This window comes from Ambystoma mexicanum, chromosome 2q, assembly GCF_040938575.1.
Source record: "Ambystoma mexicanum isolate Mex_15411 chromosome 2q, UKY_AmexF1_1, whole genome shotgun sequence".
Lineage (NCBI taxonomy): Eukaryota > Metazoa > Chordata > Amphibia > Caudata > Ambystomatidae > Ambystoma > Ambystoma mexicanum.
The window spans coordinates 1,249,495,300-1,249,517,587 of NC_090924.1; positions in this window are offsets into that span (position 1 = coordinate 1,249,495,300).

A 22,288-nucleotide genomic window follows, 5' to 3' on the forward strand; every position below is an offset into this window, starting at 1 on the left:
AAGAAGTGGTGGCTCTGAAAAGAGCCTTTGGGTGGTGTTTGTAAGTCAAACATTGTAAATGCTTAACATCTACTTCAAAATCGTTGTTGTAATTCCAAAAAAGGTTGCAATGCATTTTGTACATTTCTCAGAAAAATCTGATTGCCAGAATAAGTAAGATGGACTCCATCTCTGCGAAAAATGTATGTACTGCATAACATAATATTTTCATTGTGAACAGAAGACATGCCAACATCTCTTAGAAAGGCACAAACAGCCTTATTAACATTGCGCCTTGCTTTTTCCATTTGTGGACCAAATGAAGAAGAACGAAGCCACATTTGTCTCTGCGCAATCCGTGAAAATATCACTTGAGAATAAGGAAACATGTCCATAACCTTCCTAAGTCCTTCTTTCATAGCAAATTGCAAAAAATTCCAGTCACATGTCCTAAACTGTTCCCTCCACAATGAATTACAATTATGTCTGGATGTTGCTCTGTCTCCAAAGTAGCACAGAGAGGTAGCAAGTCCAACCACTTCATTCCACGTACTCCATGCCAGTATACTTCCAAATGTGGGAATCCAAGATCTACAGCTACTCCACAGCTTTCTGCATGCACCTTCAACCAATGTATCCACGAATCTCCTAAAATCCAAACAATCTGTTTTCTGAAACACACAGCCATAGCTATCTTTTGTTCTCTCAGCAAAAAGTGTATCTGAGAAAATCTCTCCTGGCACAACACACCCACCAAACTTTCCTGACCAATCACTTTCAGTGCTTATTCTCATTTGCATGACTTCTGAACCCAAAAATCCCCGGATGTAACTCCCGATGTCCGCGAACTACCGCCATGTCCGCGGACATATCGTAACATGAACAGCCCTTCTACCATTTCCACTACACTCTCTCTGCCATTCCCTCATTGGATGTACCTCAAAAATCACATGACCATGCACCAATCACAATCAAGACCTCTACATCTAACTGCATCATCAGAGATCAGCACTGCAAATGTACTCTGAATCTCTCTGAGTACAAGTGTCATATCATTGGCAAGCAGCATCTACCAGAAATACTGTACAAGTCTTCAAGATTTCTACTTGCAGCTCCATGCATATCCATATGCATGAACACAAACTTCAGGTATGCATATTTTCTGTATAGTAGATGAACACATTTTCAAACAGACTTTTACCTTGTACAATCTGTAAAATGAATTTACTGTACTTTTTTCAATTTCCTAAAATCAACTATCACTTATAAACCTTTATACTATTTACTTTCTTTATACACACACACTCAAATCATGTTAAACTACCATTTTTTAAATGAAATATATAGACTACATATATTCAAACAAAATTGCATGCAAATACAATCTATGTTTAAACCTTTATAAAAATACTTATACAATTTCATATTTTTTGTTTTTATTTATTTATTTACTTAATTACTTTAAATTAGACATGGCATTGAGGCGCTATTACCTAGAACAGTTTACTTACAGAAATAGTGGTATTCACTAATATATTATAAATTTCACAAGACATAGTAAAGATATTTTTTTTTTGCTACAGTTAGTGTTTCAATACAATTTGTTCATTAAGAACATACCATATGTACTGAACTGATGCAATGTATCTTATGTAAATAAATTAGTTTAATGGTTTTAAGAAGGCACTGAGGTTTTGAATTAAAAAAATCAATATCTAAATTAAAAACAGTGCTATATACAAACAAAGTTACTAATTTGAAGCTTTTACAATTGCAGTGAAGACCAGTTTCCTGAAATGAAGCAGCCGAATTCAAAGAAGAAAGAAAAACTAAGAAGTTACCTTTTAATTCTTTTTAAAAAAGTAAGTAAAATATCACCATAATATTTGTATTATTAATCAAATATACTGTAACGTTAATACAAGCTATTTCGGTTTCTAAAAATAGAGATTTTGTACCATTTTGTCCAAAAATGTCCATGTCTTAAACAGCGATTTACAGCCAGAATGGCCCACAAATTTCTATTTTTGGACACACAAATTACCCAACTGAACAACTACAATTTTCATATTATAGAACAAACAACTGTTTTAATTGTATACATTAGATTTACAATTTGTACTTTTCCACACCACTAGCTTACTTTTTTTTTGTCATCTGAACCCCAGTTTAGTAACACATAAATTCAAGAATACCTATCCCTACTAGTTTTAGTTCCCAATGCACAATCACACACCATTACATACATCTTTATCATCTTACTCAAACACTCATGCACACAGCACACATACATTCCAGAACACCCCAACCCATATCTTCTTTATTTTTTTCAACAGACCCTAAAGAATGCCTACCAAAAGTCAAGTCCGTAGAAAGCAACGCAAAAGTAGAGCAAATGAAAATAAAGGAGTCCAACATAAGCATCCATCTCTAGCAGAATTTGTAAAAAAAGTTGAAACAAAACAGCTAATACAATCATTTAGTGAAACACAAGAAGTTTCAAGTACAACAACTTCGCTTCCTCTATCAACATGTAAAACAAACCAAAAAACAATTAACAGAAAATCAGCTATCAGTACAGATAAAACTACTTCTTCAAATTTTAATATAGTGCAAAGTAAGCATACCAAGAAAAGTATTTTAGCAAAAATATACTGTCACAAAGTCCTTCAAAATCTTATAAAAACAGGAGAGAAATCAGGTTCAAAGCTTAAAACCTATCGTAGGAAATTAATCTTAGAAGCATTGATGAACAGTGCAATTCTTCTCAAAAGAAATGTATTTATTTTACTGTTAAACAAAATGAAACCACTAACAAAACTAATAACTAAATTACGAAAAAGACTTCTCAATAAGCAAAATATCAACAGAAAGAACTTCTTAAGTATCAGCGGAGGTGAATGGAATCACACTACAAGCACAGAACCATATTTTAATGAAGAAGCGTACAAACAAAAGCAAACAAATACAATTGCCATACATAGCAGTGGTCGAGGTTATGAAAAGGTGAATAATACCATAATGGAATAAGAAGTACTTCTTACAAAAATATGCCCTGAAAACTTAGAATTACCCCTCCATTCAACTGAATCAGAACGTCTAGTGTACAAATGGCCATGCACGTCAATGTGTAACATTCCCAAACAATGTTTCAAATCTTTATGCCAATTCCTCAATAAATATGTAAAAAGCAAAGACAAAATCAAAATTAAATTACTGCAAAATATAGATACCTGTCCAGTGCGCAAGTACACAGGACTACAAGGACATTCATTGGCCTGCATTACAGGACCTACTTGTAAAACCACTTTCAGTGATATCAAAAGGATATCAACACATCATTCAACTATAAGAAATCTAGTCTATAAACTGTACTATGCTAAAAGTCCTGCTTTAGCACTAGCAAAGTTAAATAACATCCTTCTACATGGTACAGCAAAAGACCTACTTGAAGAAATTCACTATATCCAGAAAAAATATTTTGGAAGTGAAAGCCATTTACAGAATGAAATAGCTTTAAACCAATTAAGCAACAATTCTACACATGGCAACTTTTTGCTAAACACATACAAAAAAGAAATACTAAAATTTAAAAGTACATCAGCTGAAGTACCAAACCATGTATGTGTATGTTGCCGTAGAATTTTTTATAAAAGTAACACAAAAACTGTGGACCTATCATACAAAATAGAAGACAATGAAGATTCTAAATGGTTTGAATTAGCTCTCTACCTTGTAGCAGAAAACAAATATGAAATAACTGAGCCCTTAATACTTTGCAGTTATAGCACTACAAAACTTGACAACAACCAAACTTCTTCACGTTCTATCACAATTAATTTGGAATTATACCCAGTACCAAAACCTCTACAACAACTTACTTTATATGAGAGCATCATAATTCAAACAGTACACCGATTTCAAGCAATAATACGCCTTCAACCAAAAACAGCAAAATTACCTCCCTCTGAATTGGTAAAAGGCATTCGTGGAAAAGTAGTTTATTTACCATTAAATCTAAAAGAAAATGTGCATACTCTAGGAGTGCAACGTCCAATGCAGCAATCTTTAATTATATTAGTAAATGGAGTACCTACAAAAGACAAAAAACAGCTGGTAGATTTATATAAAGTTAGACAAGCCTTCCAATATCTTAAAGAGAATAATGAATATTGCAAAGAAATTAATATTGAAGAAAACTTGAAAGACACAACTGAAATAATTCAAGAAACACAAGAAGCTGGTCAATTTGAGCTACTAGATCCTGCTACAATATCAAATACTTTAGACCATTATACAATTCATCCTTTGCACTGTAATGACACCGTACAAGATGTACTGGAAACTTACCAAATGCGTCAAACAAAAGGATCGCCAATCAGTATATTGGAAAAAAGTATAGTAGCACGTGCTTTTCCTCTAATCTTTCCTATTGGCAAAGGAGGAAGGTATGATGATAGACCTATTCAAATATCAGCTTCAGAATACCGCTCATTACGGATGTATTCTGAAGATCCCAGATTTAGACAAAATGTGGAACACATATTACACCTACTCTTTGAAAGTGAACTAGCAACTTTATGTTACGGAGTTGCACACATATTAAAATCAGGATCATACTTTCAAAATATGACAGCTACACAATTATTAGAGAAAGTGCAACAAAAGGATGAGGTTTTACAATCAAATATTACAAATCTATTAGCAAATATGCGTGGTACTAAAGAGTACTGGTTTTGACGTCATGGAGATGTACGTTGTATGATCAGAAACCTTGGCCCACCCACTTGGTTTGTTACATTAAGTTGTGCAGAATATGCATGGGACGATTTACATGATTTCCTACGCATATCAAATAAAAACAAAGCAAACATAGATATTCTAACACCTGGAGAACTTTGTTCTTTGGATCCTGTTAATGTTTCAAGATATTTTCACCATCGCTTCATTGCTATGCTACATTTTATTTGTAAGAAAACTGTTCCTCCCCTTGGAGAAATGCAACACTTCTTTTGGAGAAAAGAATACCAAGCCAGAGGAGCACCACATATCCACATGCTTTTATGGATTAAAGATGCTCCTAAATTTGGTCAAGACAGTGATGCCACTGTTTTACAGTTTATTGAAAAATATGTCACTTGTGAAATTCCATCAGAAGCCACAAATATTGATCTTCATGCACAAATATTACAATTTCAAAGACACAAATGTGGAAAATATTGTCGTGCAAATACAAAAACAAAGGCAAATACTACACCAAATGCCGATTTGGTTTCCCTAGACCAGTTACAAATACAGGTCAAGTAAACAACCTCATGTCTTCAGTTAGACATAGTGTTAAAGGTAAGACACCTAAAAATACATATTACATAAAAAGAAAAGAAGAAGAAAAATATATCAATGATTATAATGCAATCATTGCCCACTTATGGAATGCAAACATAGATGTGCAGTACATTGCAGACAATTCTACTGCAGTTGCACGATATGTCACAGCATACTTAACTAAAGCAGAAAAGTCAGAGCTCCAAGACCTCTGGAATGACCTGTCATCAGATAAAACAGTATCTCAGAAATTATACAGCTTGGGCATAAACATGCTCACCTATAGCGAATGTGGATCTTATGAAGCAGCTGATTGTTTAACTGGTACTTCATTGTATGGTAAATCTGAAAATATAGTATGGCTAAGTCTTGGTCCAGTTAAATCTAGAAAAAGAGTTCTAAAATCATATTAAGATATAGAAACAATAGCCAAACATGATCCCAACAGCCAAGACATTTTAAAAAACAATTTATTGGACAGATACTACCCAAACAGAAGTAATACTTTGGAAAACATGTGTCTATAGTAAATAGCCCAAAACTACACATACAAAAATAATATGAAACCTGATGAAAAAAAAGGTAAATATAGAGTGACAGACTGTGAAGGCAGCTTAGTTAAACTCACTAAACCAAATTTAATTAATCATATCGAATTGTCATTGAAGACTCCTCAACATAAAGAAGTATATTACATGTCCCTGCTACAACTCTTCAAACCATGGAGAAAAGAAGAACAATTACTAGATAACTATGACTCATATGAGGATGCTTTCAAAGCAAATGAAAGCACTATAACTGATGTAAACTTTACACAGTACAAAACAATGTTGCACAATGAACAGCAACATGAAGAAGAACTCCAAGCCCAACTAGATAAGGATACTCCTGACAATAGTCAAACTTCTGTAACAGGAAGCCAAGAACCACTGGGAGAACCACTAATAAAAAATGAGGCAGAAATAGCTATGATAGAAGTAAAAAACACCATGTGTCAGTATGAAGATAAGGAAGACCTAACTATACTACAATCAAAACTAAACAATGAGCAAAGTAGCATTTTTCAAAAAGTAACAAAACAAATTGCACATGGTGTAAAACATGAAAATAAAGAATGTTCCTGCCATAATTATAAACATTTACTACTGTACGTCAGTGGTGAAGCTGGTTCTGGCAAAACATTCCTAATCAAAATCATTAGTAAGTTCCTTCAACAATTGACAAACAACAAACTGTCAGCTGTTGTCACTGCCCCCACAGGTTTAGCTGCCTACAACAAAGGTGGTGTTACATTACACCGATTACTACTATTACCAGTAGAACACCAGAACAAATTAGACTATTACAAACTTTCTGCAGAAGCTGCAATGGAATTACGCAGAGTATTGAAACAAATGAAAATGCTACTAATAGATGAAGTGAGCACGGTCTCCAACCTGATGTTAGCTTTGATTCACCTCAGATTACAAGAAGTACTCAAAACAGACTATGAAGAGCTCTTTGCAGGAAAACACATTATTGTTTTTGGAGATCTGCTTCAATTAACACCAGTAAAAGGTGAACCTATTTTTAAAACATTAGGGCACAAACTCTGCAGTAAAACTGTTGGCAGCATTGGAAATGTCAACCTTTGGCAACATTTCCAATACAGAGAATTAACAGAAAACATGCGCCAATCTGCAGATCTAACTTATGCCAACATTTTGAAAAGTTTCAGAGTTGGTATACTTTCTAAAGAAGCAGAAGCAACATTGAAAACCCGGCACATTAATGCACTTTATGGCGATAATGCATGTGCTACAGATGTTATGGAACAATTAGCCCACAAAAATGTCAATTGTATGGCCTTAATGCCAACTCTTGCAAGCTGTCTCAAATTCAATGAAATAATGTTAAGTAAAGAAATGCAACCAATAATGGAAATTAGCGCCACAGACAAACTAGATGTACATGGTATGACACTTCCCATGTGTGACCAAGCCACAACAAGACTAAATAGTTTAGAAAAATCAATCTCAAACACAGCAGGCTTAGAAAAGATGTTAAAATTATCCTTAAATTGCAGAGTAATGCTTAAACGTAACCTTGACGTGGACCAAGGACTAGTTAATGGAGCACTGGGTACAGTTGTTGGCTTTCAAACATACCCACGTGACAGCAAAATTCAGTTTGTCAATATACTCTTTGACAAACTTTCAGAAGTAAAACGGATAGGACGCTCAACAGCTAGATTCCTTCTCTTCAAAGATATGTATGTACGCAGAGAACAATTTTCTCTAACTCTTGCATACACAGTCACGATTCATAAATCACAAGGTCTTACCCTAGACAAAGCAATGATAGATATTGGTAACACAGTCTTTAAAGAAGGCATGAGCTACGTAGCACTATCACGCTTACGTACACTTGACGGTCTATTTCTAATCAACTTTGATGCAAGTAAAGTAAACGCTGATATCCCTTGTATTTTAGAATATAATAGACTTCACTCACTATACACTCCCCATCTAAACACATATTCTGTTCCACAAAAACTAAAACGTGGTAAAAGAAAACTAAATCAAACAGAAATGCAACAGGACGTCACTGCAAATCCTCCAAAGAGAGTAAAAAAAACTAATACTTCATCAAGTACCACAAACAAAAAAGAATCAATTAGAGAAAGTAAACCAGGCACTTCTTTAAAGAAGGAAGAAAAACTCCAAAAAAAGCAGTTAGATACAGAACTACCTTGACCATTTAAATTCTCAAATATAGTTGGTGTAAATTGCTATGCAAATGTAGCAATGAATATTCTATTTCAATTACCACCAATTGTTGACAACATTTACTTACACTTTAGAGACCCATTGTGTATGCAAATGTTAGTACTTCATAGAAATGCAAAAAACAATCCTGGCAACACATATAGGCCCTCATTACGACCCTGGCGGAAAGCGACTGACCGGAGCGCCACAGCGTAAATAGCGTTTCCGCCATTGCACGAAGGAGCAAAGTGCGGCCCATTCCGACCCATCGGGCACGAGCACCACGGCATGGCGGAAGTGCAAAGTCCGCGATGGCGGAAATGACCCCAAAACGGCCCACACCGCCGCCGTACGGCGCCCCAGGTGCAATACCGCCACCCCTCTTAGCGGTCACCGCAGTGTGCGCCTACCGGAAAGTACGGTGGCCGGAAATATACGGAAACGGAAGTTAAAACATGGGCCCGGAACGGGAAACATCCCGGCGTACACCTATAAATACACTAAAACCACACAACCACTAAAATCACTACCCTGAAACACACCCCAACCCGTCAACCACCCTAGCGAAACCAAGAATAATGGGAAAAGCAGCGAAGAAAGCGTGCGACCGCAAGCGGCAGGTCCACTTCTCCCGTGAGGAACTCACCGTGCTAACAGAGACCCTCCAGGAGAATGCTGCCGTCGTCTTCTCCACGCAAATGACCAGGACGGCACTTGCAAACAAGAAGGCCATATGGGCTCTGGTGGCACAGCGGGTAAGTGCGGTGGGGACCGCACCCCGCACCCCACAGCAATGCCGCAAGCGATGGGACGACCTGCGGATACGCGTCCGCAGCATACTCTCTGCCAACCGCAACATTGCCACAGCCACCGGGGGAGGTCCTGAATCACCCATCAAGTTGACCCCCTGGGAAGAAATCTGTGCCTCCACCATCGGAATGGAGAGCATAGAGGGAGTCGGAGGGATGGAGAAAGGAGTGCAGACATCCGAAGATACAGGTAGGTGGGCCAGGAAAAACAATGCCAAATCCACACAGTCCATCCATGTGAAGTACCATGCGTCCACATAGTGCAACAGAAACACATGTCCAGGAGAACGTCCACACACATCGGCCTGATAGTGCATGTTAAAACCCACAATAAATACATAAATAATTAAAAACCCCTAATACACGCACTACACGTGCAGCAGGCACACCCTAACTGCAGGCTGCCAAACAACTGCACCCTCACTCCACACACAAATCAAAGCACCTCCAAGGGCCCGGCCCAAATCACCCTCAGGTACCACCCCAATGCATGTGACACAATGCAATTCCAATTCCCACAGACCCACCAATAACCCTCGCCCTCCTCTACTCCACCACAGGGTCCGATCCAAACGACGAGCTACAGGACACCCCTACCAGCACACCTGCAAAGAGGGCCAAGACCAACGGCCAGAGACCCTCCACCTCAGCTGCACGCATCAAGACACGGCAGCAGCACAAATTAGGTGGCAGCACAGAGGAGGGAACATCAACAGGCACCCCAGCAGCCAGCATGCCCACAACACCACCACCACAGGTCCCCCCAATGGATGCCACAGAAGGCACTGCCTCCGGTGGCAGCAGCACCATAGGTGACACCCCATTGATGGCAGCATGCTCCGACACAGAAAACGGGGATGCCGAAGTCAGATCCATCCATGACCTGTCCCAATCCCCCTGTCTGTCCCATCCCGTACAACATGAGGATACCACGCAGGGGCACCCACAAGACGACGACTGGCCATCCCCCACAAGCCCTGTGGCAATGCAACATGAGGACAACAGCCCCTCTGTGACACCCCCGCAAATGGCCTTGGCCCAGCAGAGGCAACAGTCCCTCGACCAGTTGATCGAACAACAGCAGCAACTGGCCACGCTCCTCAAGGACCATGCTGATGAATGTGGGGGCACTAAGGCAGACATAGAAACATCAACTGAGACACTTAGGGCACAAATCGAGAGTAGCACCGAGAGCCTGAGAGTCCAAATGGAGAGAAGCACCGAGAGCCTCAGGGGGGAACTGCATGCGACGGCCAAGGACGTATGTGCCGAACTTGCCGCAGTGCGCCGTGTGCTCACTGAGCTCTCGCAAACCCTTAGGGACATGCATGGACGTGAGCAGGCAGACACATCATCCGTTGCAAGCTCCGTCCAGGGCAGCCCCCAACGTAGATCTGGAAGGAACCTGCGCTCCACAGGCAGGGGTGCCCCTGATACCCGCAGAGGGGGCCTGCAATAGCGACAGCCCACTGACAATGAGCATCTTTGGACACTGGTGTTCGGGGGGGAAGTAGGGGGGTGGAGGGGGTGTGTTGGGCTCACTTGGGTGGCGGGTCGATAGGGTGTTCAACATGACATCACATATGCCATAAAAAGTGCACGATCAACCAATGAGATGTGTGGACATTGATCTTTGTGTACTAGGCCATCATAGGCGTACAGTCCATATTGTGCATGTCCCAGACACACGCAGTGCCACGAGTCCCGTGTCCATGTATCAGCCACCAGGCGTGAGTGCTAGAAGCATACATCAATGAGATGCTGACGAATGTCACGGGCCTCCGGTGCCTCGCAGACTCCATGAGGTGCTGCCACATCCCCACCCTCATCATGACCATCATCAGGTGCTTGCAGTTCTGCGTCAGGGGGCATGGGCACATTTCTACGTACGCACATGTTGTGGAGCATGACACATGCCATCACCATCTTTGCAACCTTCTCATGGCGGTACAGGAGTGCCCCGCCAGACCTGCTGAGGCAGCGGAAACGGCCCTTCAGTAGGCCGAATGCCTGTTCTATGACTACACGGGTACGTGAGTGGGCATGGTTGTAGTCCTCCTCATGCTGGTCCCGTGGGTTCCGGACTGGTGTGAGGAGCCATCTCTTCCGTGGATATCCAGCATCACCTGTATGTGGACGAGAAACGTATGATGTGGAATGCCATTGATACGTACGCACACCCCCCCCCCCTTCCTGCCAGGTCATTGCCAATTCACATACCCCACATCATCATGCATGTAATGAGACTCACCGAGTAGCCAGGATCTGTTCCCTGCGTGTCGCTCCATGTAGCGTGGTATTGTAGAGTTCCTCAAGACCATAGAATCATGGGTTGATCCAGGGAATCGGGCACAACAATGTGTAATGATCCTGTTGGAGTCACACACCATTTGTACATTCAGGGAATGAAATTGTTTTCGGTTGCGGTACTGGGCCTCCATGGCATGTGGGACGACCAATTCCACATGGGTGCAGTCGATGGCACCAATGCAACCCGGTATGCCGCCAAGTGCATGGAATCCCACTTTCGTGTTTGTAATTTCCTGCTCCGAGCGTGGTAGGCAGATGTTGTCGTCTGCGTGCTGCAGGAGGGCATCGAGCACTTGCAATAGTGTCCGTGAGAACAGTGGCTGAGAAATGCCATGCAACTGTCCGACTGTGTGCTGGTAGGTGCCTGTGGCCAGGAAGTGGAGTACAGACACCACCTTCAGTAGGGGTGGGATGGCGGTTGGGCTATCTATCATGCTGACAAGGTCAGCCTGTGTCATGTCCACAATGGCGGCTATGGTGTCCCGGTCCAAACGGTAGAGGGTGTGGATCTGCTCATCAGTGAGGTTGAACGGATGTGCTCGGAGGCGTGGGATTGCGGGCTGCCTGCGTGGTGGTAGTGGCTGTGCTGGTGGGCTTTGCTGGCCCTGCCTTGCCCTCCTCCTCCTCCTGCGTCTCCTCCGTGCGGCCGGTTGTAGTTGGTGTTCGTCTTCCTCTTGGAGTTGGAGCACTTGCAGCGCTATCAGGTCCCCCAGGGCCAACATCGCGAGTCCTGCCGGTAGCATTTCGGTGTGGTTGTGGGAGGAGACTGGCTGTGCAATTCATGTGTTTTCAGGCTGTATGGCCTCCACCTGTGGTGATTCATTCCACCTGTGCAAACTGCTCTCCCCTTTGGCCGAGCACGTCACGCGCACAACGCTGCAATTCGGGGGATGCCAACAGGTCTGATTAAATATAACGTTCTATTGTTCAATGTCCTTGAGACAGGGCCCATGGCGAGGGAGCAATGATTGATATGAATAGTTTGGGATGCGCATTAGCTACGTGGGCGATGAGGCCGGCCGTTCCAAAATACATGTTACTTCACAACACTGGAATTAGGGGCTGGGGCACTGTGGATTTTGCAGGCTGCATAACGCACAGACTCAATGGATGTTTCTAATGTCATGTGAGTAATTATTCAGGCGTTTTGATCCCGGGATGAGGGAATGATGAATGGATGCATGGGCAGGTGATTTGATACAGAGTTTGCCATGTACAGGGCTTCTTGGGATCTATCCGCCTCCCCTACGCTATGTGATGCAGGCCTGCCATAGTGGGACCATCGTCTATCTGGCCTTGTTGAGCCCTCCCTGTCTCGAGGCGCCCTCAGACACTTGTGTCCATGCACGTTGACATTCCCATCTGATGGATTCTGTTTTGACAGACGCATGCACAGGTACACTCGTTAGTGATGGTGTTTGCACCTCGATATAGATGGTTATGAGTCGCAAGTGGTTTTGGGGTGGTGATGATCCTTTTGAGTGGGCTAGCATGCATATGGCTGTGGATTTCGTGTGATCATTGAAGTGAGTTGTTCGAATGTAGTTCTGATGGCCATTCTGTTCTTTTTCTTTTCTTTTGGTTGACAGGTATCTCCTCCCCTTTTGCCACTGCCATCTGTATGCCACTCCTGCAGATGGATTTTACTCCCGACACCTGCTGCTTCGTGTTAATCGGTGGAGCAGCATTACGATCTTATGGGACGATCGCCAATGGCCCACATGCCCTTACGCAGTACTGGTGTCTCGGAGCAACATTTCGGCCTTTCAGCTGGACTAGTGCCTCCCCATTGGGACAGCCCTGCGGTTCTGTGCGCTTCCATGTTGCCTTTTCGTACGTGAATGTGGCTCTGTGTACCATGGGGGTACAGGGCGACACACAAGTAGTGGCTGGTCATTTCTTGCGGATGCAGCCCACAATGGTGATTAGTGTTTTGGAGTTCATGGCCTGATGGCTGTATGGGCTTGGTGTCTTTGATGTGCATAAATTGCTATTCTGATTTGGCCCGTGTAGCGTTTTTCTTTGCAAGTGATGTGGCATATGCCTATTTGGGGGGCGATGTATTGTGAGGAGATCTGCATTGGGTTCCAGCTTCGGGGTTTAGTTGCGTGGTACTGTACTGGGCGCGTTTGCCTACTAAGCCCGTGAGGTCAGGGATGGGGGCTGCCTATATGACAGTTTGAATGTTGTCATGCTCAGGGGCGGGGGATTGGGTTTTGTGTAACAGATGCCGGTCAGCCAGGTGGACTGGTGGAATGATGTGATTTTCGGAATGTTGCTGGGCACAGGTGCCTGTGTTTGCGTGCGTTTCTTGGTGGGGGACTGTGGTCATGTCCATTGGGATGGCTTCTGTATTCGTGCCATCTGTGACCTGCAGCTCCCATTGGCCCCTCTTGTGTTGCTTTTGTTCGTTGGCATGCATGGGTGCTTTGTACATTTCAATGGTTGCATTGTGACTTCATTGCACCTACCGGGAGTTGTACTTTGTGGGCAGGGAGCGGTGTACAGGCACTCAGTGGGGCCGTTTACGGTTGATTCGCGATGCCGTACTTCTCGCCATGGCGGAATGGTACATTCCGCCATGCCTGATGGCGTTAGGTACATGTCCGCTAGGGTCGGAATTGGCGTACCGTTGCACCATGGTGGTGTTTGCGGTTTGGCATGGCGCGCGCGCGCGTGCTTGGTGCAGTTAGCGTTGGCGTTCACTACGGTGTCGCTAATGGCTTCGTACTTTGCGGTGACGGGTCATAGTCGCACCGAGCGCTATTCGATGGCGGTATTGCATTTCCGCCATCGTTTTTCGATTTCCGCCAGGGTCGTAATGAGGGCCATAGTGTTTATGGAATAAGACAAGAATTGGACTACTGTGCTGGAATTGTGAAATTCACTATAAACTCACAGGAAGATCCACAAGAATTTTTAATGTACTTACTACAAGTACTGGAAAACAAAAACATACCTATAAAGGAAATCTTCCAGATTTCATACATGTGGAAACATACATGCACTCTGTGCAACAATGTGACACAAGAAGAAATTCCCAATGAACGCTTTATATATATATCAATACCAAATTGTGAATCCATTCCATTTCAGCAACTTGTACAAAATGCAAACCATGGTAGATTATGCTCTACCTGCAATTCAGATAATCGCTCCACGTTAGTAATACAAACACATAGTAAATACGTAATACTAATGCTTCTACGTTACAATGCAGATGGTACCAAAAACAACTGCAAGCTGACTGGATTCACACATAGTCAAATATCACTTGGTAAGAAAACCTTCACAACAATAGGTATAATCTACCACGCAGCAGCCACAACCAATTCAGGGCACTACACCGCATATATAAAAAAGAAATGTGGATGGTTTGAATGTAATGATAGTACCATTACTCTAAAGCAGAGATTACCAGCAAATCTTACAAACGCTTATTTGATGTTCTTAAAACCAAAATGTGATAAATAAACTGTATTTAAATCTGTAAGTAAATTTGTGTTAAAGAAATATAAACTGTTAGAATACTCCAAAAGCTATCTAACTGCTCAAAGATTCTACAACAACTAATCAGATAAATGAATACCACTAAATTAGACCAAAAAATACACAGTTAGAATATGCCAATTGGTATCTAACTGTCCCAAAATTATAAATTTGTGTTAAAATAATATAAACTGTTAGAATACTCCAAAAGCTATCTAACAGCTCAAAGATTCTACAACAACTAATCAGATAAATGAATACCACTAAATTAGGCCAAAAAATACACAGTTAGAATATGCCAATTGGTATCCAACTGTCCAAAAATTTAACAATTTCCAAATAGATAAATCAAAACCACTAAAATATATTAAAAAAATAGACAGTTAGAATACGCCAATTGGTATCTAACTGCTCCAAAATTTATAATATCAAAACAAATGAAGAATCTGTTACTGCTCCAAAAAAAATACAACAAAGCAAAGTATAAAGCAATAGCCAGAAACAACAAGTGAACACTGAAAACAAACAAACAAATCAATTGTAGCATAACAGAAAAAGATTTTTTTTTAATCCAACATGGATTTTTTTTTCTCCCACAGACCCAATGATTTTAGCAACAAATACAGAAACTGAGCAAATTGCACAGTACTCTGATTTGTACTCTACTAAATATGAGGGTAGAAAAAAAATAAAAGTATATTGCTTATACAATGTAATAAGTCATTACAAAATACTAATACTAACATGCTATTTTCTTTTATCACAGAAATGAAGAAGAAAAACATGGACTCCCATTACTAGACCAAACAGTAAGTATACAATAATAAGGACAAACATAGCAGCATATCACAGCCATATTATCTAATACCTTTGTTCCTTATACATTTGTTTTTCACCCAAAGTTATAAGCAAATATGAATGTGATATGCTGTGGTGGTTGTTGCCAGGGCATACAGTCTTGGGTGCATGGCAAAATGGCCATGCACCCAAGACTCTATGCCCTGGCAACAACCACCGCAGCATATCACATCCATAGAGTCAAACATTTCAACTATGATCTATGGGAAACTTTTAATGTCTGCGAACAATGTGAGTGTTCTTAGAACACTTTGAACTTGCCAGCGAACAATATGGACACCGTTTTCAGGACACCCCCTACGAACATTTCAGAACAACGCGATAGTTCTTAGAACACTTTCAACTTAACAACGAACAATACGGACAGCGTCCTAAGGACACCCCCTATGAACATTCCAGGACACCGGGAGTGTTCTCAAAAATGTCTTCAGGACACCCCCATTTTGTTTATTTGCGAACATTTCAGGACACCGCGGGTGTTCTTAGAACACATTCAACTTGACAGAGAACAATACGGACAGCGTCCTCAGGACACCCCCTACGAACACTCCCCGGACACCATGAGTGTTCTTAGAAGCGTCTTCAGAACACCACCATCTTGTTTATTTGCGAACATTTCAGGACACCGCGAGTGTTCTTAGGACACATTCAACTTGACAGAGAACAATATGGACAGCGTCCTCAAGACACCCCTACGAACATTCCAGGACACCGGGAGTGTTCTTAGAAGCTTCTTCAGAACACCACCATCTTGTTTATTTGCGAACATTTCAGGACACCGCGAGTGTTCTTAGGACACATTCAACTTGACAGAGAACAATACGGACAGCGTCCTCAGGACACCCCCTACGAACACTCCCCGAGAGTGTTCTTAGAAGCGTCTTCAGAACACCACCATCTTGTTTATTTGCGAACATTTCAGGACACCGCGAGTGTTCTTAGGACACATTCATCTTGACAGAGAACAATACGGACAGCGTCCTCAGGACACCCCCTACGAACACTCCCCGGACACCGCAAGTGTTCTTAGAAGCGTCTTCAGAACACCCCCATTTTGTTTATTTGTGAACATTTCAGGACACCGCGGGTGTTCTTAGAACACATTCAACTTGACAGAGAACAATATGGACAGCGTCCTCAGGACACCCCCTACGAACATTCCAGGACACCGGGAGTGTTCTTAGAAGCGTCTTCAGAACACCACCATCTTGTTTATTTGCGAACATTTCAAGACACCGCGAGTGTTCTTAGGACACATTCAACTTGACAGAGAACAATACGGACAGCGTCCTCAGGACACCCCCTACGAACACTCCCCGTACACCGCGAGTGTTCTTAGAAGCGTCTTCAGAACACCCCCATTTTGTTTATTTGCGAACATTTCAGGACACCGCAAGTGTTCTTAGGACTCATTCAGCTTGACAGATAACAATACGGACAGCGTCCTCAGGACACCCCCTATGAACACTCCCTGGACACCGCGAGTGTTCTTAGAGGCGTCTTCAGAACACCCCCATTTTGTTTATTTGCGAACATTTCAGGACACCGCGGGTGTTCTTAGAACACATTCAACTTGACAGAGAACAATACGGACAGCGTCCTCAGGACACCCCCTACGAACATTTCAGGACACCGGGAGTGTTCTCAAAAATGTCTTCAGAACACCCCCATTTTGTTTATTTGCAAACATTTCAGGACACCGCAGGTGTTCTTAGAACACATTCAACTTGACAGAGAACAATACGGACAGCGTCCTCAGGACACCCCCTACGAACACTCCCCGGACACCGCGAGTGTTCTTAGAACAGTTTCACTTTGCTTGCGAACAAAACGGACACATATTGAGTCCTTAGAACACCCCCCAGTCAGTTTATTTAGAACATTTCAGAACACCCGTGATGTCCGCAAACAAATCAAACACAAATAGAACGTCTAACACATAAAAAAGACAACTTTCATCCTATCTCATACACTCCCACCCTCCCCAAACACTCCTACACACCAACACACTCTACTAAATACACATTTTGAACAAATTTTCACCGCGCTGTCCGCGGACGTCCGCGAATCCAAGATGGTGGGCGCTACTGAAAAATCTGATGCGCTTCACGCTCCACGCCATCCAATCAGCGAACACATTGCATGTCCGCGAACATCACGCAAGACGATTGGCCAATCAGGACACTGTCCGCGGAGCGAACAGGGAAGTGTGTCCGCGAACCGAACACAAATATCACTAATTTTTTTTTACCTACTTTTTGGTCATTTTAAAAAAAACTACTGGACGGATTGTCACCAAATTTGCAAAAGCACGCTTTCGGGACCAAGCCGCTGCTCCTGGTCCAAATTTGGTGGAAATCCGTCCAGCGGTTTGGGCTGTAGGCGTGAGCAAATTTTTTTTCCCATTCGGTCTATGGGAAAAAAAAAGTTTTGGGACCCCCCCTATAACTTTGCCCCCCCTCGATGAATCCTCACCAAACTTTGCAAAATAATTTAGAGTGACCCAAATACTTTTTTTGCAAAGTTTGGTGAGGATCCGTCCAGTGAGAGCGAAGTTATAAGCCATCCTATGGAAACAGCAACTTAACCATAACTACATAGCCACTACCGTGGCCATGTAATATATATATATATATATATATATATATATATATATATATATATATAGGGGTGTTGGTGGGTTTGGCGTTGGGTGGGCGGTTGTGGGGGATTTCCCCCCACATATATGGTACAATTGACCTCCACAATTCGGTCAATTGTGAAAAAGTCAATTATCATTCGAACAGTTGTAAAACGAACAATTCGTATACAACCAAATTATTCACACTGGTACATCTGCTTGGAACTCGAGAACACAACCTTTTTTCAAAGACAGTTTGATTTTTCTGTTTGGTTAAATTCGGCTGTTGGCATTTGTCAATTTTTTTTACATCGCAGATCATAAAGTAACACACATCGCCTTGAATTATATTGTACGTTATAATACGTGTCAAGTTCCTCCACTTGCGATCTGTTTCTTGACAAAACCTGCAGTACTCATAGACTGAAAAGGATTGTCTAATACCGGAATCCTGAACCAAAGAATCATTGTGCGTGGCGCCAAAAATGTGCTTTAGAACTGGAACTGGCGTCGGTACAGCAAAAAAACATGTAGTCAGCAAAGCTTCTGCATGTTGCACGTCAGTAAGGCAAAGGTGCATAATGGTGAGTACTTGCTGTGCCAAATATGTCCACACATTCTCTGCTTGTGTAATCATCTGGGAATATTTTCATCGTCCTAAAGATATCTGTTGTATAGCTGGCATCAACATTGTTTGCGTCTGCACCTGATGTGATTTTCGCATTCCACAAATCCATTTCTTCGGTCTGTCTGGCTTTTCGGCATCGGGCTGCTTTTGGACATCATTGCTCATCATCACCGGTCTCCACTGGATCGCTGGCACAGATGCGACAAGTTTCGTGGGAAGCAGCATGCCGTTTGTCTCTCCCAAACGGAGTCCATTTAGTCCCACAATTACACCACCCAGACACAGGATCTACAAGGCAAACCCAGAAAAGAGATATCAGTGTTAAAAATCACACTCTTAGATAATATTATTCTTCTGACACATACTGCCATTTCTTTCTGCCGGGCTCCATCACTAAGACTACCTGGTCTTTGCCTGATGCAAGAACATCTGCGTGCACTAGTGGGCCACTTGGCCTTTCAACCCACACCTTCGCACCCGGTACCATACTGTCTGAAGAGCCAAAACCACAATCCCCACGGGTAGTTAACACTGTGGGAGGCTCCCCCTTTTTACTCATGGGAAACTTAACAGGAACAATAATCAACTGGACCACCCGGTCGCCCTTATGGATCGGTAACAATTGGTCCCCACTATTCATCAAGATGACTTTGATCTCACCTTGGTAATCGGTATCAATGACCCCTCCCAGCACTTGAACTCCCTTCAATGCTAGGCCAGCTCTTGGGACAATCCATCCATATGCTCTGGAGGAATTTGTACCCCGATCCCTGTCCCAATCAGAACAATCCCTCTTGGGTCTAATTTGATTTCCTCATGAGATTGCAAGTCTACCCCTGCTGACTCTGGAGTCGCCCGATAGGGAGCTAAAGAACCCGGGGTAATTTCCCAGTACAATAGGGTTTCTCTGACTGAGTTGGGTTGAATCTGTAAAGCAGGAGTCATTAGCCGCATCAAAGGAGTTTCGTGATTATTCACAGGCCTATTGTTTAACACTTGCACCGCATCAAACACACGATCACGCCATCCTACTAAACTGCCATCTCCAGATTTGTGCAGCTTTTCTTTCAACAAACCATTTATCCGTTCAATTAATCCTGAAGCTGCAGGGTAATTGGGCACATCGTAGAGACATTCAATACTCTTTTCCTGACAGTACTCTTGAATTAATTTGCCTTTGAAGTGTGACCCATTGTCACTTTGAATCTGCAAAGGCACCCCGTAGTGCAACGTGATCTGATCCAACAACTTAATGGTATTCAGTTGTGTGGCACACTTGCACGGCAAAACCATCATGTATCCCGAGAATGTATCCAGAATAGTGCATGCATACTGACAACCTTTACTGATTGGCAAGGGACCGATATAATCAATATGCCAAATTTGACCTGGTAATTTTCCTCTTCGCAATGTACCCTGGACAATCTGAGGGATAGGCCTGTGCTGTTAGTGTTGGCGCACTGGACATTGTAAAATGATTGTTTTCACTACCTCTAAAGGAATACTGATTCCTCGAGCTTGTGCCCAACTGGTAGTAGCCTTTTCTCCAAGGTCCCCACATTTCTGGTGAGCCCACTTGTCCAAATCGTCTTCCTGAGCCTCTGCATCCACAGATGAAATCTTGGTGTGTTCATCTGCAACAGAATTAAACCAACGTTCTAATGAATCTGAAACACAATGCGCATCCACATGATACACAGTGACTTCACTTTGTGATAACATCTTAGCAATAGCTTGCCACAGTTCCTTTCCCCACAGCTCTTTTGAATGAATCATCCACCCATTCTTTTGCCAGGTTGGCAGCACACCACCAATCCATTTGCCACTGACCATGAACCTGTGTACAAATGACATCGACCAGGGGTCTCTTGTTTCAATGCTAGGTAAACTTGAAGTTCTGCAAACTGACTGCTCTTCCCTTTCCCTGATGTTGTCAAAATCTTTTTTGGCTTGGGATTGTAAGACGCCGCTTTCCAGTATCGCTCGGTTCCAACATATCGGGCAGAGCCATCTGTAAACCAGACATGTTCTGTCTGCTCTACGGTCAGATCGCCATAAGGTACTCCCCATTTCACAGGAGATTTGTGTTTTTCAGACACTTCCGGCGGTATGTAATCTGAGGGTGGTATGTTGGCCACTTGCTCATGTAATTTTGCAATCCCACCCTTCCCTGATTTAGCTCTGTCTTGAATATACCATTTCCATTTGATTATGCTGGCCTCTTGAGCCTGTCCTATTCTGTGTGTTTTAGGAGAGCTCAGCATCCATTGCATAATCGGGATTTCAGGCCTCATCAGCACATCATGCCCCACTGTCATTTGCTCAGCATCGACCAGGGCCCAATAACATGCCAGCAACTGCTTCTCGAACGGAGTGTATGAGTTACCAGCATCGGGCAACTTACGACTCCAAAACACCAATGGGACACGTTTCCTGTCTTGTTTCTGCCACACACTCCAGTTGGCGAAATTGTCTTGCAGAGACACATTCAATTCCATTTCCCCTTCCTTCAATGGCCATAGATCACAGTATCTTTCGCCAAATCAAATGCTTTTTGCTGCTCCTGCCCCCCACTGAAACTCATATTTCTTTCGGGTCCCTTTGTAGAGGGGAGCCAGTATCTGCCCTAAATAGGAAATGTGCTGTCTCCAAAACCCAAACAGCCCTATGAACTGCTGAGCTTGGTTTTTGTTCATTGGAGTGGGAAACTCAAGATTTCTCTGACGGGTATTCGGCACCATCTCTCGATGCCCATTATGCCACTGAATCCCTAGGAATATCACTGTCTCAGCTGGCCCCTGAATTTTGTTCGGGTTAATCTCCCGCCCTTCCTTCTTCAATCCTTCCATAATGACTTCTAACTGGTGTTGCACACTGCACTCATCCTTACCCTGAATCAAAATATCATCAATATAATGAGAGATTTGTATGTCAGGTTTACACAGTATCTTGTCTAAGTGCTCTGCCACCACCAGTGACAGATAGTCGGGCAATGAATGTACCCCATAGGTAACATTGTAAAGGTGTACTGACGCCCACTCCAAGAAAATGCAAACTGCTCTTGGCACTCTTTAGCAATTGGCACAGAGAAAAATGCATTGGCTAAATCTACCACTGCATACCAGGTCCCCTCAAACTTTTGGACATTCTCAATCAAGGTAATGGCATCTGGGACTGCGGGTACCAAGGGAGGAGTGTGTTTGTTTAATTCTCGGTAATCCAATGTCATCCTCCAAGACCCGTCCCCTTTTTTAACAGGCCAGAGTGGGTTGTTCCCCACGGTAGTAATAGGGTGTAACACACCCGCCTCTACGTACTCTTTGATGGTGTCTGAAATTTCCTTGTGCCCCCCGGGAATGCGGTATTGCTTCATCTCTACCCGGTTGGTCGCCAGAGGCACCTGCAATGGGGGCATCCTTAATAAGCCCACGGTAATGGGTGTGCAGGTCAATGCACTCACCCCAAACTGATACGTTTTACCTTCTAGTCCCAAAGTCAATCCTTCTAGAATGTCAAAGCCAAT